General features: G+C 40.9%; 1 long non-coding RNA gene across 1 annotated transcript in view; it reads left to right on the top strand.

Annotated features, from left to right (window-relative positions):
* The window catches only part of LOC110308674 (uncharacterized), a 41,652-nt gene extending 30,447 nt beyond the window's left edge, over window positions 1–11,205 (top strand). The window contains exon 3 of the long non-coding RNA XR_002379594.1: window positions 10,938–11,205. This is a non-coding gene — a long non-coding RNA (uncharacterized LOC110308674). The remainder of the gene's footprint in view (window positions 1–10,937) is intronic.
* The last annotated feature ends 8,402 nt before the right edge of the window (window positions 11,206–19,607 follow it).

Below are 19,607 nucleotides of genomic sequence, written 5' to 3'. Positions count from 1 at the left end.
CGGTGGGAGTTTATGAAAATCCACAGAGGGGAATGTTTCCGAGTTGAATAACAGAAGGGCAAAACATTGAATGGCAGATCTTTGGAACCGTGAAAAGCACAGACTCCGGTCTGTGGAATGGAGACTTGGGCCTTTACAGAGGGGAGCCTTTCACGCGGCCTGTGGAGGCCTGGATTCCGTGCTGCAGGAACAGCTGCACTGGAGCCCTGCTGATGCCTCGCCCAACAGCTTTTGAAAGGGGACCAAAAGCCATCCAGTGGGAACTAGAGCCGAGGGCCCTTCTGTCCTCTCCTTCAGAGTCGGGACCTTCCAGCCCACTCCAAATCCAAAATTAGTATTCACTGACAAGTCTTCCTGTCTCAAGCTGAAAATCTTTGGCACTTTCTAAACCCATTTCTTAGAGCCTTGTTATAAAATATGCATGTTTCCAAAATTTATCTTTTCATAGTATAAAGTAATAAAACTCATTACAAGCTACACATACCAAATGGCACTAAAGGGAATAAGGTAGAAATCGAAAGTCACCTCCTAATTTTACTCCAAAATGACCCCCATCAGAGATTGGAGGACATTCTTTCAGATCTTTATTCTCTGTGTATATATATCAAATTCCAAGGCAAGCATCTCAACACCGTAACAAGCAAATATTGGAACAATGTTCTTGGGTGAGTTGTTTATATTTGTTGGTATTTGTCACATTTCTCACCATGGGGACAAAGCAACTTCAGGAAGGGTTTACTTTGGCTCCCAAATCCACGACAGGGCCCATCCTGGCCGGGTGTCCTGGTGGCAGGAGCATACAGCACCCTAGTCAGGAAGCAGAGAACAAAGAAGTGTGCTTAGATAGATTCTCCTTTTTATTCAGCCCAGGATCCCAGCCCAGGGATTGCCGCTGGCCACTTTAAGGTAGATCTTTCCACCTCACTAAATCTCCTTAAGAAAGATGCTCAGAGATTTGCTTCCTGGTTGATTCAAAATCCCGACAGGTTGACAACCTCAGAGTTATACATCCCCATTGTCCACAAAGGTAAACTTCATTTCTGAGAACTGGAATGGCCTCACTGGTGGCCCCTGCCAAGCTGGGGGTTACATTCTTGGTTAGTTTCCTTGTTTTAATAACATGGCCTTGAACTGGTGATCTTTCTGCATTTACCTCCTGAGTGCCAGTGTACATCATCACGGGCAACATGTCATGAGACCTGCAGATGGCTTGTTCTAACTACTAAGCAGGACTGATATAAGGGACCTCTGGAGGAAGAAATCAGTGGGAGGTAGACAGAGTGGTTGAAATTATGATTTTTATTTTAGAGCTGGGTCCCATACAAATGATAAAGAGAATTGTACTGTAAACCCAGACGATGCAGAAAAGTTTCATTTAGATTCATTTAAATGCCCTGCAATGTGCTATAGACAGGTTTATTCTGGTCCTAGACATCTAAGGGTCTCGTTGGGTGAGTATTCTGCCCCCATTATTCATAGATTCCATTTCTAACATAATCATTTATTCCTAGGAACATTTGTCTCAGTCCCAGCCTCGTTCCTCTGGGATTCTGCTTAACTGTGCTTGAACTCATCAGTGAGCTGAGGCAGGTTGGAGTTATTGGTAACCTGTGATATGAACAGATACAAGGACTTTGGAAAGGCACATTGGACATTTCAGTGGGTTAATTAGGAACTGGGGGGGGGCGTGGTAAACAGATAATGATAAAGAAATAATCTGATCTGTTAACATGTATTAAAAACAGTTTGTACCAGGTACTTTTTATGTGTTTAAATTTCATGTAATTCTGCCTTGACTTCAGGAGTTCAGAATATTAATTATCTCAACAGATGTATAAATAGACACTCAAGAAGGTAAAATCACGTATCCAAATTTATCCAATGTCCACTTGAAGCAATGGTTTTTAACCTGTGGGTTTCCACCCCTTTGGGGGGGGGGTCAAACAACCTCCAAACTGGGGTCATATGTCAGATATCCTGCATATCAGATATTTACATTACAATTCATAACAGTAGCAAAATTATAGTTATGAAATAGCAACAAAACTAATTTTATGTCTGAGGGTCACCAAAACATGAGGAACTATATTAAAAGAGGCAGAGCATTAGGAAGGTTGAGAACCACTGGATTAAGGAGTCTAGATCTAAAACCAGGCTGCTCTCCTTGGCAGCCTTAAGCATTGCATGTCTCTGCTTCTCCTTGGTGCTATGGAGGCATTTCTTTCCAATCCAGTTCCCCCAGTGTCTGGGAAAGGATCTTAGCCCTGGTTGCACACTGAACATGCTAAGGAGCTTTGAAAACAAGCCCATGCCCAACTCCCCCAGCAGAGAGCTCAGTTGAGCAGAGGTTGAGGCTAGAACTTCCTTGTATTCTCTCCTTAAATTCTTCCAAAGTGCTTTATGTCACCGTGCAGTAGTTCACTTAACAAGTAGGTTTCAAAGTAGAGCTCCTGTGGGAAGGTCTCTTTCCCTTTCTCTTGCACTTGGAGGAGATTTCTTATCAGCTTGTCCCAGATTTCAGCATAATGTAAGCATCAGAGAAAAGTTGCGATCAGTCTGAGCAGCCTCCATCTTCTTACCCAGGTAATTTGTAGAGTCCTTGAGGGCAGAAACATGTCCTCCGAAGCTCCTCCCTTCTTCCGAATATCCTGCATAGTGCTGTATGTGCAGATGCAGGAGAAATGTGGGCTGAGTTAGCAGTCAGACTGCTCTGGGATTTGGAACCTGGGAGGGAAGTATGCAAAAAAAGGAAATACGAGCAAAGGAGGAAAATAAGTCACACCCTGGTTTGCTTCAGGTGGCAGACAGTAGGTCTATACTCTCATGTCGAGTTGGGTCCAGTGAGAGAAACATAGAGCCATGCTATAAATAAAGTCCAGGGGAAAGAGAAGAAAATCATATAGAAGAAAGTGGCTTGAAGAAGGTTGCTTTTAGGGACTTTGGGGAAGTCCCACCTGAGGCAGGGGGACCTTTGACACTGAAACAGGTGGCTCAGACTTGGGAATTCAAGAGAATGTTCCCTGAACTAACCCTAGGTGTGATCATTCAATTGGTCTGAGATTTTTGCACCTCCATGTTTATTGTAGAACTATTCATGATAGACAAAATATGGAAATGATATCTTTATATTTCTAAGATAAGGAAATGATAAAAAAAAATATGGACACACTGGACTTTTGTTCAGCTGTAAAAATGAGATTATGTCATTTGAAAAAAATTAATGGAACTGAAGAGCATTCTATTCTATAAAAATAAGCCAAATTTATACAAGTATCATGCTCTGTCTCTTATGTAGACTCTAGATTTGCATACATACATATACAGAAATATGTGTGAAGAAAACAAAAAACATGTGCAATCAAAGGAGAACAGGAACTAATTGAGGTGGGGGTCAGACTATAGCAGGGAGGAAGGCAGAGCAGGGGTAAATAGTGGGCATCACTGTCAACTTAAAGTATTGATAAATATACATTAGATAACATATAATACTCAGCACTTTGTATTCTAATAAATGGTATATCCTGAAAGAAGAAGAAAACCAAACATGACTGGCCTATGTACTAGAAGAACAGCGAGAAGGTCAGTGGGGTCCAAGGCAGTGAAGGAGTCGAGTGAGGAAGGAAGCAGCAAAGGCTGTACCTGATGCTAAAGGCATGAGACATCCCAGTATGACGAAAGGGTTTCATTGAGAGCATGGAACTTTGGAAACTCCATGTAACCTGATTCAAGCTCCATTCAATTGATGAGGCAAGTACATGCTCTGTGGACTGCTCTGGCCAATAGCAAACATTTGGAGAGAGCCCTGCAGGGAGTTCCAATTGTGAATTCTTGCATTAGAGAACTTAGTATTTGGGGTTCTGGCTTTCTAACACATCTCTTGATGGAATGCCAAAATGACAGGTCATCATTTGCTGTTGGTTTTCGTTTCTGACTATATTGTAAGAGAAATAGAGCATACCCCTGTTGATGTGTTTCTTGTTGGTTTTTATTCAACTACTTATTGGCCATTTGTATTTCCATTTTCAAGATACCATGAGTCAGGATTCTTGACTCCATTTACCAGGACCCTCTGCTCAAGGTCTCATAGGTTCTCCTAGGCTATTGTCTCACCTGGACGCTTCACTAGGGATGTGTCTGTTTCTGAGGTTACTTGATGTGTTGGCAGTGTCATCTCTTTCCCTTGCTACTTGTTGAATCTCAGTTGCAGGCCACCCTTAGTTTCTAGAGGCTTTCCTCATCACTTGCCATGTGAATGGCTAGCAATACAAAGCCTTTAACACAATGTATCCCAGTAGTGAATATGATGTTTTACTGTGTTATATTAGGTTAGGGGAAAAAAGTATAGGTCCCATGATTCTCAATGGGAAGGGCTGTGAACGTCAGGTGTCAGAAGTCACAGGGTCATTCTAGAGTCATCAGTAACACTTGATTTTATTTTTTAAAAAAGTAATGATACTGGTCCTAGGAAATCATAGTCCACTAATTATTTATACTTTAAACATTTTTCTCTTTCATAAACTTAAACTTTGTTCTCCATAGTTGCCTTGTTGGGGGAGAGGGAGGCATGTCTTTTAAATATTAGTCTAAAAGTAGTTTTCTTAACCTCAAAGCTAGACAGTTTTAACACAGAATTCTACCAGACTTTCAAAGAAGAATTAATAGCAATATTCCTCAAAGTATTCCACACAATAGAAAAAGAAGGAACATTACCCAATTCATTTCACTCTGATACCCAAACCACATAAAGACTCAACAAAGAAAGAGAATTGCAGATCAATTTTCCTTATGAACAAAGATGTAAAATTACTCAATAAAATACTTGCAAACCAAATCCAAGAATACATATGGAAGATAAACTATTGATGATCTAGTAGTCTTCATCCCAGAGATGCAGTGATGGTTTAAAATATGAAAATTGATAAGTACAACCCACCATATAAACAAAATAAAAGAAAAAAAAGCTACATGATCATCTCATTATATGTAGAAAAGGCTTTTGACAAAATCTAACATTCTTGCAAGATAAAATTCCTGGGGAGATTAGGGATACAAGGGAAAACCCTGAACATAATAAAGGCATTTTACAGCAAGCCTATAGTCAACATCAAATTAAATGCAGAGAAACTCAAAGCAATTCCACTAAAATCAGAAACAAGACAAGGTTTTTCACTCTCTCCATATCTATTCAATATAGTACTTGAAGTTCTAGCTAGAGCAAAAAGACAACTGAAGGAGACCAAGGTATACAGATTAGAAAGGAAGAAGTCAAAATGGTATTTGCAAATAATATGATAGTATACATAAGTTAGCTTAAAAATTCCAACAGAGACCTCCCATAGCTGATAAACACTTTCAGCAAAGTGGCTGAATACAAGATTAACTCAAAAAACCAAAAATCAGTAGCCCTCCTTTATACAAATGATAAACTAAGAAAGAAATTAGGGAAGCAACAACTTTCACAATAGCCTCTAACAATATAAAATACTGTGGGGTAACTATAGCCAGACAAGTAAAAGACTTGCATGATAATAATAATTAATAAATAAACCTTCATATCTTTGAAGAAGATATCAGAGGATAGAAAGATCTCCGATGCTCATAGAAATAGAAGGAATCTTGTATGGTTAATAAAGTAAAAATGGCCATCCTACTGAAGGCAGTCTAGACATTCAATGTAGCCCTCATCAAAATTTCAACACAATCCTTCACAGATCTTAGGAGGACAATTCTCAGTTTCATACGGAAAAACGAAAAAAAAAAAATCCCAGGATAGCTAGAACAATCCTGATTAATAAAAAGAACTTCTGGAGATATCACCATTTCTGAATTCAAGCTGTACTAGAGAGCTATATTAATACAACCACATATTTTTGACATAAAAACACAGATGTTGATCAATGGAATCTAACAAAAGACCCAGACATAAAGTTACACACCTATGGACACATGGTTTTTATAATAAACAATGGAAAAAAGGCATCATCTTCAACAAATGGTGCCGGTCAAACTGGATGTCTGCATGTAGAAGACTGCAAACAGATCCATATTTATCACTCTGTAAAAAGCTCAAGGATCCAAGATCTTAACATAAAGCCAGATACACTGAACCCAGTAGAAGAAAAAAGTTGAGTCTAGCTTTGAATGCATTAGCACAGGAGATAATTTCCTAAACAGAGCACGAATAGCTCAGGCACTAAGATCAGCAGTAAGTGTGATCTCATGAAACTGGAAAACTTCCGTAAGGCAAAGAACACTATCATTTAGACAAAGCAGCAGCCTACAGAATAGGAGATGATTTTCACCAACTCTACATCTAATAGAGGACTAATATCCAAAATATATAAAGAACTCAAGAACCTAGATAGCAAACAAGCAGACAAACAATCCAATTTAAAAAACAGAGGACAGATCTAAACAGATAATTCTCAACAGAGGATACTCAAATGGCTGAGAAATACTTAAAGAAGCATCCTTAATCAACAGGGAAATGCAAATAAAAATGACTCTGAGATTCCACTTACACCTGTCAGAATGACTAAGATAAAAAACCCAAGTGACAGCAGATGCTGGTGTGGATATGCAGCAAAGGGAACACGCCTTTATTGCTGGTAGGAGTGCAAATTTGTATGGCCACTTCAGAAATCAATATGGCAGTTTCTCAGAAAGTTGGGAGTCAATCTACCTCAAGACCCAGCTCTACCACCTTTGGGTAAATATCCAAAGAACACTGCATCTTACCACAAGGACACGTACTCAACCCACACCGGTCACAGCCTGGGTAAACAAAAACTAGAGACTAGATAGCCTAGGAAGACCCAGGGTAAAACAAAACAAAAACAAAATAACAAAACAACAGAAACAATAAATTGATTCAGTGTCTTATCTATCATCATCAGAGAGTCTTCCTTCAGCAGCAGATGAGAAGAGATGTAGAGACTGAAGCAGCAAGCACAGGGCTTACACTTGTCAGGCAACTATGGCCTTCCTATTACATAATTTATTTCCTAACAATTCATCTATCTTCTACCCACTACAGCCAATTTCTTATTCTTATGCTTGCTTGACATGATAAGGATAATTGGCCACAGTACTCTTTAAAACATCTTTTACCTATTTGCATTGGTCTGTACCAGGTCCTCTGCATATATACTATAGCTATTAGCTTAGTGTTTTTATGGGACTCCTGACTCTGATAGTGTGAGTGGGTCTCTGATTCTTGTCCCTGCTCTTGGGTCTCTTTTCCTACTGTTGGCTTGCTGTATCTACTTTGATATGATAGTATTCATTTCATCTTTTTATATTTTATGTTGTCATGTTCAGTTATCTCTTAGAAGCCTGTTCTTTTCCAGTGAGAGATGGAAAGGGAATGGATCCAGAGGGGAGGGGAGATAAAAGGAACTGGGAGGAAGGGGGAAAGGATGATCAGGATAATTGTATGAGAAATGAATCTATTTTAAAAAAAAAAGTAAAGCTAATTCTTTTTTAACGTATAAAGAACTTAAAAGTTATTGATTTTTATGGCAGCCCAAGTCTACCTTATAATTCTTGAAGTAAAATCATTCTATCCCATGCTAGATGTTCTAAATAAATCTATTGGAATTTTCAACCCATTTGTCTAGGAGATAAGCCTTCTTAGGCATATCTGCCAAGTAGGTATCCTCTGTCTATGCTCACAAGATGTTCTGGCGTCTTCATAAATAATGTAAACATCATAAAAAGTCGTGGGGGTGAGGGTGTGGTGGGAGATAGGAATTACATCAAAATAACCTGGGTATTTACCCAGCCTGCAGAGTCTGGCAGACTCAGCATCCACACCCTTTCAGCAAATATTTGCCTTGAATTGTCACTCGTGTTAAACTAGTATCTTAGCAGTTCCTGGTTGCTTCTGGAAAGTTCAGCCCACTAAAACATTACTTCTAAAGTACAGTGGTGGCAGCAGGACAGAGTGTAAGGAGTGACCTCTGGGTCCCCATCACCAAAGGTTATATCTGCCCAACCCCTTTTCATTCCTCAGTCTAATGTAAGGTGACACTTAAACTGGGCCCCAAGACAGGGCTCTTTTACCCTACCCTTTCAGTCAGGTTGCTGGCCCCCAAGTATCTTCCATCTAGAAAATCAAGGACTTCTTCTATTTTTGGTTGAATTTAATTCAGACTGGGAAATGCCTTTTCCCTCGCCCCCAAGGAGGCAATGGAGTACGTGGAGGGGAAATAGTTTAAATCCTAAGGGAAGGACCTGCATTGCTTCCCTGCCTCAGACAACCAGTTAGGTCAGTTTCTGCTTTAGGGATGGTTGTGACAACCTTTCCAGGTTCCCTTGGTCAAAGAAACAGAATTTAGAACCTGAAAGTGTTGATCAACAAATGCCTCAATTTTGAATCACTGAATATGAATAAATTAGAAATTCAGACACACTTTGAAATGCTAACATACTTAAAGGTGAAGGGGAAAACATTTGGCAGAACACATCTGAGGAGCAGTTGGCAGCCACATAGCGTGCTTGACAAATAGCCAGATATCATTTGCCAAACCTGAACATGGCCAGCTTTTCTCATCTCCACATTAAAGGAACATTAAGGTCTTTATCTATTGGCCTGAACCTATTGAAGAAAAGAAATTTCAGAGTTGAGACTAATGTACCTTTCAAAAAATGACCTCCTACTGCGTCATCATTTCTGAGATCTCAGTGTGCACAATATTCAATAATGCACTGGTATGAAGTTTACAAATAGGTAAAAGATGTTTTAAGGAGTACTGGGGCCAATTAGCCTTATTATGTCAAGCAAGCATAAGAATAAGAAATTGGCTACAGTGGATAGAAGCTAGATGAATTGTTAGGAAATAAATTATGTAATAGGAAGGCCATAGCTGCCTTATGGTACAAAACAACATCCCATGAGACCCCTCCTACCCCATAATTCCCAAGTGGTCAACGCTAAATACACCAACACATGAACAACACTAAATGGACTAGGTATGTTATATACGCATATGTATAAAACAATAGATAGTACATACATAACAAAAACAGTTACAGAAGAAGAGGTTATAAATCTAAGATGAAGGGAGGTAGAATTGGAGGGGGAAATCTGAAGGGTAGAAATAATGTAAACACAGCATACTCGTCTATAAAGCCGAGGCATTATGTTATACTCTTTGTAGATGGCATTTATAAGCCTTCTCAACGCTCTCAGCATGAGAGTTATTTGGGCAATGACATTTATAATATTCTAAATCTTGGGTTCCTATGCAAAGACATATATGGGCAGCTCAAATATCTGACTGTTAAAGGTCCCTGTGGGTTTCTTACCATTTGAACACAATGTTTTGCCTAAACGTAAGCATATCATAGAGTCCTATAGTAACTATGAGGGTTAAGTGACCTGGTCCATTCTCAGATATGCTAAGAGGAGGGAAATGGTATTGCTTCCAGTTAATAAGACTGAGCAGAGTTCATGAATGCTGCCAACCATCTACTTTGCCCGTGTGAGACATAAAATAATAAATGAGAACTTATTGCATACCACATACCATCCCAATACTCTTCGTATACTATAATTACTTGTGTCTTTACAGTAACCCCCAGTTGGTTTTCAACCAAGCGATTGCTGGTTTCACGTAACTTTGGAAGTTACCTAACTTCTATAACAAATGTCCTGTGAGTCTCAACGCCGACACATAAATAAACAACTTATTTCTTGTTAGTATCATAGCCCCTACTATGATTGGCAGACATTGAGAGGAAAGCATCGTGTGGGAAGTATTAGGAACCAACCCAGCAATGGCATAAGCATTTGGACTCACTTCACTGGGTAGAACTTTACATAGATGCAAAGGGAGAGTGGGAAATGAGGCCTTCGGCTGGTCCCATGAGAGAGAGAGAATTGGAATGGCAAACATGTAACAGTGTCTGTGCCGTACACAGGTCCCTGGTTTTACAGCTGAGGAAATCAAATCGCCAGGAGGATCAGTACCCAATATCATGAAGTTTGGCCTCTCTTATCACAAGAGCAAAGTAGAAAGGGAATTAAAACCCAAGCAGAAATAGAGGAGATGGTTCAGTCAGTGGGAGGTTTGCTGCACATGTCTAAGCACTTGAGTTCATTCCCCAGCACCTCTGTAAAAAAAAGGGGGGGGGGGCACAGTGCTGTGCAGCTGCAGCAATGGGCAGACAGACCAGAGACCCTACAGCATGCTGGACTGTCAGTCTGGCTAACTCAGCAAGCCCCCGATTCTGACAGAGATTCTGTCTCAAAAATATAATGGAGAGAGAGGAAGACAACGGACATTGACATCAGGGCTCTCCATAGAGCACACATATCAATGAAAGCAGTGTGTACACATGTAGACACATGCTCATGCACACACACACATGCACACATATCTTATCAAATCTTATTCCTCAGCTCAGGCCCATGTTTGGAATCACGTATCTCTATCACTTTTGAACTATAACTCAGTCATCACAAATGAAGCTTGACAATTTCATCCCAGTTCTAGCGTAGAGTATTATTTATGTTTTTCAAACCGAGTACGGAGTGCCATTTCACAATCTCGAAAGGAGAAGTCGGGATTTCCAACAAAATGAGGCTGTAACGTCTGCGACAACATTATATTTTACCTTTCCACACCCCCATATTCTTTTCCAGTCTCAGACTCAGACCTACCCTCCCAGTTATTAACCATGCCTACAGCTGCCAGGGCACCCACTCAAGAAACAAAAGACAAGAGTGCAATAAAGCATTGGCAGGGCTTGATAAGGTCACAGGGAGTCCAGTGAGCTGATATCTGCCTGCACCTGGATTGGCTCCTTTCCTTTACTGTCTGGTTATGAATATCAAGTCATGAGCTATGACCGAGTTCAGCTCAGCTTCAACGCTGGGCCCTTCAAGAGCAGGATGCTAATTACTTTCCCTCTCTGCCCCCTCCATGTCTCAGGTGTCTGAAGACATCCGATACTGACGTGCGGCAGTGTTGCTTTCCCCTGAAGTCTCAATGACAACCTTGGCCTGGCCTGGTCAGACCCTTGGAAGGCTCCTGAAAACTGCCTGTCAGATGTGCACACATCAACACACCACCTGTTCTGGCAGGAAACCAATTTTCTCTATTTCTTCCTCCCTTGGGAAATGTGCCTGCCTTTGGCATCTGTCCCCACTTACCCTGCTTCATACATGAGACAAAGAAATCACTTTGTTTATCAAGCTGTTTCCCCTGCTTCTGTTTATAAATAAATAAATAAATAAATAAATAAATAAATAAATAAATAAATAAATGAAATGAAATTACTTGCGTTCTCTCTCAATAGGCATGCTGGCTCCTTTCTTGTTTTCTTTTTCTCCCTCCTCTCTGCATCTTTACACCTATCCTTGTTTGCTTCTTTGCTTTTCTTGCTTCAGCTCCTCTTATGCTCCCCTTAGTTGGTTCTATGTGGCGCTCCCTTTACTGTCTTTGATTGTAGGACAGAAGTCACGTCGGTAATCTAAGATGCTTTCATTCCCATTGACTACTGATCTTATGTGTTATCACAGCTATTCTTTTGCAGGGTATCTGTAGGCTGTCCACTTTGCTTCCCTTCTAGTAGCACTTCCTATGATATAGAGGACATGAGTGGGTAGAACAGACGCTACTAAAACATGACCTCACATTCTTGAGTGAGCTGTAAGAACCATTGTTGGTAGTTCTTAAAAGAACACAGGACTACCCTCTTTTTTTTTCCCCAAGGTTCACTCACTGCTGCTGCTTCAGATGTGGTTTCTTATCAGTACAGGCAGAAACAGATTCCAAGGTCCTGTGATCTCACTGAAGGGTGGGGAAGATCCATGGATTCTCTTCCTCCTACAGAACTGCCCTGGGCCCTTGAAAGGGTCGGAGTTACAGGGCAAAGAGGACTGGCAGTTACTTCTTAATTCGATGCCTCCCATTTTAGTCAAATCATCTAAACACCATGTACTTTGTCGGTGCCTTTTACTAAGAAGGCAATCAGTAAAACTATAGAACCCAAAACTGTAAGCTCGTAAGAAACATCCAATAAGTGGTTCATTTAAGTCATTTTTCAAGGAAATACAAGTGACAAATTCATGAACTTAGGTTTGTTTCGCATAAGTTGATGTTTTGGGACCACTCCCTGCCTTCTTCCTGGTCATTCCTCTTGCCAAACTTTCAGCCAGTCCTTTATGAAAAGCCTTCCAAGTAAGCTATACTTCCATTTGCCTGATATGTTTCCAGTAGAAGAGCTTTCCTGGAGTCAGGGAAGCAAGGTATGAGGGTCTGTGGTATGTACTCTTGTATGCTATGGATTTCCTTACCCACACACCTTTGTTCTCCACAAGTCACCTTGTCACAAATCAGTAGTGTACTTCTGCAAGTTGTCAGGATGGAACCCATGAGCTCAAACCCTGACCCTACCTCATTAGTTAACTGATTTCCACAGGAGCCACAAGATTAGTAATCTTTTTAAACCAGGGTGTTGTGTGCAAGTGTGTGTGTAGAGGGGCGAGGGGTGGCTTCCACAAGGAAAGCATGAGAACATGTCATACAGAAACGTACATTTGGTTCTCAGAGTCATTGGTCCTTTTGGAGGCTCAGGGGGAACTCCAAATCTCAAGCCTGTGTTTTCAAAATATGGACATAGTCATTATATTAAACACTTTTGCACCCTGTGGCTGAATGCCCCACAGAGCGATTTAAGGGGTGGGAAGATTTTTCCTGGCTTGTGGTTCCAGAGTTAAAGAGCAGTGCTGTGTGTGGGAAGGCATGGCAGAGTGGCTCTCTCTGCAGCAGCTGGAGGTCACAACCACAAGCAGAATGTAGAACAAATAGCCAGAATTACATAGAGACTGGATGTCATCCTAGGCCCGCTCCTAGGGACCTGCTTTCCCCAGGAAGGCTCTGCCTCCTAAGGTCACAGCATCTGCTGGGGAACAAGTGTTCGAAACACCAGTCTATAGAGTACACTACACATGCAAATCATAATAGTCATTCTCTCTCCTCCCTTCACTCTTACTTTGGCAAATTCTGGTTTCTTGGAGTTCTTTGGCCTAGTCAGTGGTTTCTCCATGGGAAAGAAAGGCTTGGCATCCACCCAACCTCAGATATCACGATGCAGCACTGAGTAGAAAAGCTGCCCTTTTGGTTCTGCAGTATGACATAAAGCTTGTAACGAGGGTTTTGAAAAGGAGAAAAGCCTTCACCATTCTAAGCTTCCCTTTAGTTATCAAGAGTCAAGGCTGACATGCCACCACTATGCAAGATAAAAACCCTGTGTAGACCTCAATAGATATGACCAGTTTTGACAGAGGTCAATGCCTTGTCATTATAAAAATGCTCAGCAAACTGGGTGCAGAAGGAATGTGCCTCAACATTAAAAAGCCACACACCACCCAGCCACAATCCACTGTCACTGCCTCCATTCAACATGGCTCTGGGAATATTAGCCAGAACAACAACGTGAAAGAAAAAAAAAATCAAAGCATCAAAATTGGAAAGGAAGACATCAGATAATCTCTATTTGCAGCTGACATGGTTCTATTTGTAGAGAACCTTGAAGGTTCCAGAAGAATAGCTGGCCTCTACATGTTTGTTGTCATGATTGTTTGTTTTCTGACATTTCAGGGTACAAAAGAAACATACAAAAAAATTCAGCTGTGTTTATATATAATGTAAGCAACTATTCAAAAAAAATTTAAGGAAATAATTCCTGTGTGCTACAACATCAAAATGCTCATTATGTAGGGGTAAATTGAAGTGAAAAAGTTAAAAACTTAGAACTGAAAATTATAAGACATTGATGAAATAGATTAAAGAAGACAGATGAAACAGATGAGAAGAGAGATGTTAAACTGCCCATCATGTGCCTGCCATCTGTAGATCTGATGCTATCCTTCACCGAAAACCCAGATTATTTTTACAGAAATAGAAAAAAAAACACATCTTAAAATTCATATTGAAACACAAAGGAACTACAGAGCTGCAGTTACACTTTGATAGTTCTTTTTTTTTTTAATCTCTAGAAGACATAAAAGGTTGACCACACACATGGAAAAGTGACCTATATCAGTCAAAGTCCAAGAACTGTGAATAAAACCACAAGTTGTCATTGTGCCATAGTTCCTAGTGTAACTGTTACCAAAAAAAATAATCAAAACTTCTGGTGAGGTTATTGAAAGATACAACTTAGACACTGCTGATTGACATGTAACTCAGTGACGTCATAATTGGTAACATGATGAAGGTTCCTCAAAAATTAAAATGTATGTATATAGGAGTGCCCAATTACATGATAGTTATCTATATATACATATAGTTTACACATATACATGAAATAAAATCAAAGAATTGCCTGCATTTGCTTATTAATTTTAGTACTGCTCACAATAGTCAAGATAGGGAATTAGGGCCAGTAATGTGGCTTAGCAGCTAAAGAAACTTGCCACCAAGCCTAAAGTCCTGAGTTCTATCCCTAGATCCCACATAGTAGAAGGACCAAATTGACTTTTGGATTGTCCTCTGACTCCCATAGATGTTTAACAGTATGGTCATATGGGCATGCATACAAATAGTGTTTAAAAAAAGATAGGAAATCAAAAGTAGCCACAAATAAACACATTTTTAAAGGAAACATGATACATGTAATATGCAATAGAATTCTATTCAATATACAACATATGATATTGTATGTGGTACACATAATACACACATAGAATTTAATAGGCCTAATGTTGTTAATGACAAACAACATGGACGAGGCTGAAGGACATTGTGCTAAGCTAGAAGGCTAGGCATGGACACGAAGATACCGAATGATCATAAAATGGATTCCTCATCTCACCTCTTAGACTTCACAAACCTTCTACTTGGGATCATGATAGATACATTCTTACAGGTCATCTAAGGCTGTCCACCAAAACACACGCACACACACACACACACACACACACACACACACACACACCAGTAGACACACCACACTGGGCCAGCCATCAGCTCCAGGAACAGTCCTACACAGGGCTTATGAAGCCTAAGCAGACAGACTTCAGAACCTACTGCCTGAAGCACTCCTTGTTTGGGGCTGAAGTCATCTGACTAAAAATACATTCACCAATCAACACCTCCCTGTTGTTTTTAGCTACACGGATGCCGAGGGCAGAGTAACATCTCCAAATAGACTTCAAAGAACGCACGGTTCTTCAGGACACTAATTCACACCGGCCTTGTGTAAGGGCAGAAGAGATGTGTAGCACAGGTACCGAGAAAGTCGCCAAGCTAAAGGTGTCAGCCTGTGAAATGAAATTGTTCTTTTGCTGACAGTGCTTTGTGTCAACTGGTCTTCCTTGTAATCACAGGATGCTCTTAGATCGTGATCACAAAAGTTACCAGTAGTTTGGAGATCAAGTTTATAGCAGCCATTAAACCATTTGTTTAATTTGGTACTATTAGGCAATAGAAGAAACTCGTCATTCTCCAATGAGTTTGTAGCATATCTTTGTGGTTCTGTGAGCTTCTCGACAGATGGTTCTTGCAGATGTGGCTTATTTTGGTCATTTCTGCTGTTACCAGGATGCAAATCCCCCAAACACACACTTTAGAGTCCATAGACAGTCTTCATAGTAAGTTTCCGAACTCCAGATGTTTTACTGCTGGAACAGTTTTCATTTTGCTATGTGAGTCCTTCTGGCCTCATGAGAAGTCTATGTTTGGGGGTGTCTATAACAATAAACAGTATATATCATATCATATCATATCATATCTATCTATCTATCTATCTATCTATCTATCTATCTATCTATCTATCTATCTACTTATTCATTAAAATACAAACCATTAACTTATTCCCACTTCATGTTATATGGCAGGGTATTCATCGTTTCAGTCTAGACCAGACACTGGGGGTTACTCAAGTCTTCCTCAAGAGTGCATTCACCTTTGCTCTGGATAAGAAAGTGCTAAAATCATTGCAGTTTTCACTCTTTCCACTACTAAGAGTTCAGAAAGTCCGGGGCTGCAAGATTGGAGTTTTTCATTCCTATAAGTCTAATGGTGGTGGCTCAAGAAACAACTCCTGCTCCTTGCCAGTTACTGACCTAATTTCTCTGCATTTTCAATCCCAAGTTTGTATGCATTTATAAGATGCAAATTCAGTATTTACTTGAATCTGGTTGACTAGAAAAAAAAGCCTGGTAAAATTCCAATTCTGGAAAGGTTTGTCTTTGCTTTTCTGACTCAGGATCCATGTTTAGAAAAGGACTATAACAACAGAGTCCTATCCAGATGCATTCAAAGTGAGTGGAGGTTTCATGCCCAGGGAACAGGAGCCTACCGTGGTTAGATGTCTAGCTTCTACAAGTGTAGAATATACTCCTTACCACTTCCAGCTGCCCTACTATGTGTTGAATTCAGTGACAGGTAAGTAAACAAGCATAAAAATTTCACTCTCCCACTTAGAGGTCTTTCCTTGGATGCTTCTCCCTGTTGTCTGCCAAGCTATGTTCTGAATATCCTGGTTCAGGCCAATCTTCTTTTTGGAACTTACCACATGTGTTGTGTCCACCTGTTCTCACCCAATTCTGCTGCTGCCTTGGTGTATTGTGAAATTCCTCATCTTCTGGCCCTTTTTTGATGCCTGATCTAGTTCTGGACAGAAATACCAAACTCACAAAAGGGACACCAGGTTCTCCCCATCCTCAGAAACTCCCCTTTATGTGTACGTTACTCCTGATGCAGCAGAGACCACCTGTCAGCGGAGCTACTAAAGGTTCAATGTATGAGGGTGTTTTTTCCCCATCTCTCTCTCTCTTCTCAAGGCTCAATTTTCTAGGCAATTTACATTTGAGACTGCAGAGTAGTGGGTGTGTGGCTGCTTCCAACTTTCCCTGGGTGGTGATGTAATCCTGGAGCAGCCATCTGTAGTTCCTCCATCTGGTTGGTGAAGGCTGCTCTTGCCAAACCAGGAGCAATGCACCAAAGCCAGTCTCACCTTTCCAAAGCTGTGACAGGCAGTCTACCATCTCTGGGTCTTCAGAGTAGATGGCTTATAGATGGGCTATATTTATTCCAGTTCTAGGAAAGACCTGCAGAGCTCTGTATCTTGATATCTTCATCAATAACATGGAATGAACCTGTCTCCCCTTATAAATTTGATCTGAGGATTGGGAAGCATACGGACAGCTTTTGTATATGGCATGAGCTTGGCACATGATAAATGTCCTCATTCCCTCTGTGGCACGATGATCGTGGGATTCTCACTGTTAAGCTGCAGTCTGGTTTCCCCTCCATTACTAGAACCAACTCCATGGCAGCATCTTGTCTTACTGGGATTTACATGGGATGCTAAAAAGAGCATTTAGAATAACAAAACCATGATCTTGGTGATGGACCTGCCACTCAACTGGATGACTTTAGATTAGCACATTTTTTCTTCCAGGAAAGCAAAAAGATTAACTTGAAGAATTGCTAAAAGTCTATGCTTCTGCCATAACATCTGCTGGAAGATTTGATGAGTGAGTGCATACTCTGCATGAGAAGTGAGGATGTGTGCTATCTTAAAGGCTCTGTGATCACATTGTGGACTTCTTTCCAATAGGCTCACTCAATAGAGCCGACTCCAGCCTAAATCATGATGTGGCTTCTCAGACTCGCAGAGGGATGGTATCTTTTAACACTGAAGTCTCATTCCGAGACCAATTCCTATGACCCAATTTCCATGAAAGCTTCCATTGCTCTTACTGCATCTGTCTGATGACTCTGTGAGTGAGAGCTGAGGCCTGCTGAGGAGGACGAAAGGGAAGAAGGGAAACTTGGATTCAGGTTCAACAGCTCACCATGTGCCACTCACAAAGCTGACACTGGACACTCATGTGCATAATTAGGGAAGACACATTCGAGGACTTTCCCTGCCTAGTAACAATGCAGCGAAAGGACTGATGCTGGGAATTGCTTTGAGATTGGCAAGTAAAAAAAATGTGATGTGGGTTCCATGGCAAAACTGCCAATTCTGTTCATATTAACATCTCTATATAAAAGGAAAGATCCCCCCCTTCAAACTCTTGACTTAAAACTGAACCAAATATGGCAAATACACAGTACAACCAATCTAGATGCATGAGACATGAGTCTCATGAGTCTCATGAGTCTGCATGAGACAGAGCCTCAAGGAAGAGTTCACTGTTTGTTCCTAATACCATCACAAGTATCCACCATGTGTCTAATGAGGCATCTGTGGTGCTTGACTCATGGGAAGTGGCACTGTTAGAAGGTGTGGCCTTGTTGGAGGCAGTATGCCACTGTGTAGGCAGACTTTGAGGTCTCTTAGTGCTCAGGCTCCTCCCAATTCTGAAGAGAGACTCCTCTTGGCTGACTTTGGATCAAGATGTAGAACTCTCAGCTCCACAAGCATCATGTCTGCTTATACACTGCCATACTTACCACCACAATAATGGACAGAACCTCTGAACCTGTAAGCCAGCTCCAGCTAAATGTTCCCATTTCTAAGAGTTACCTTGGTTATGGTGTCTCCTCACAGCAATGAAACCCGTCCCTTATGAATGCTGAGGTGCAGAGCCAGTTGTAACTTCACCTATACCTTCTAAGAACAGGAACCTGGAACTAAATCCAGGTGTTGATAATTATTTGAAACTGGGCAAAGGTTCTAACCAGTAGGAGGGAAGATGTAGAAACAGGTGTTAAAATTAAAAATTATTGTTTAAGTTGAAAGATAAGCTCAATGACTTGTGGCTCTAGCTCCTACTTCAGTATATTCCTTCACTTGGTGTCTGGAAGACAGGCGGGTCATGGGTCCCATCTGACAGAAGTGCCCGACTCCTTCAGTTTTCACAAGTTCTTTGAGGAGTTACAGATAGACTCAGAAACAGCTGTTAGGAGCCAACTCAGATGCATGTGGGCATAGCCAATGTGCCCTACTTTGTTGGTTTGGAAGGTAGAATGATGTCACATGGCTTTGAATGCCCAATTTATAATAATCCCATTCCTTTGTTCTCACTGAGAAGTTTGTACCTTGGCTCCTGACTGCTGCTTATGAAAAGTCTGAAAATCTTAGCCCACATTGGCTGGCACAATTCACTCATGGCAGAGATGATTGTTCTTGCTGTGTCTATGATAGAATCAGAAATTTTGTCAATGTGATACAAGCATAGAGGCTGCCTGGGCCACAGGTGCTTGAGCCAGAGATGGCTGGAAGGCCAGCTGCTTCTCCCCAGAGTAGCCTGTTCCACCCAGCATGGAGGCTCAGTGCCTTAGCAGCAGGGCCACAGCAAGGCAAGTTTTCTTTCCCACATATTAAGTCATTTTCACCAGTCAAGGCCAGGTGTGAAGATGACTGAGTCAGGAGAGGGGAGCATCAGGGTCATACAGCTCCCCTCAGACAACCTTGACTCTCCTGTTGAATTTGAACCACTCAATGCCTGATAGTTTTCTTCCTGGGCTCCCACTTCAGTGTCTTTTTCTGTTAAAGTAATAAAGCAAAAAGTATTTGAATATTTCAGAGATATCCCAATAATAATAATGTAAGGAGTCTGAATTTCTTTGTTCTTCAACTCCTTGAATCCCACTACAAATGTGTGCTTGCAAGACAACACTGTCCTTTGGTGTTGCCAA

This window comes from Mus caroli, unplaced genomic scaffold (genome assembly GCF_978045245.1).
Source record: "Mus caroli unplaced genomic scaffold, Mus_caroli_1 scaffold_15, whole genome shotgun sequence".
In the NCBI taxonomy this organism is placed as follows: Eukaryota; Metazoa; Chordata; class Mammalia; order Rodentia; family Muridae; genus Mus; species Mus caroli.
The sequence above is the reverse complement of the archived record's forward strand: the minus strand, read 5'-3'. Positions and strand labels throughout refer to the sequence as shown.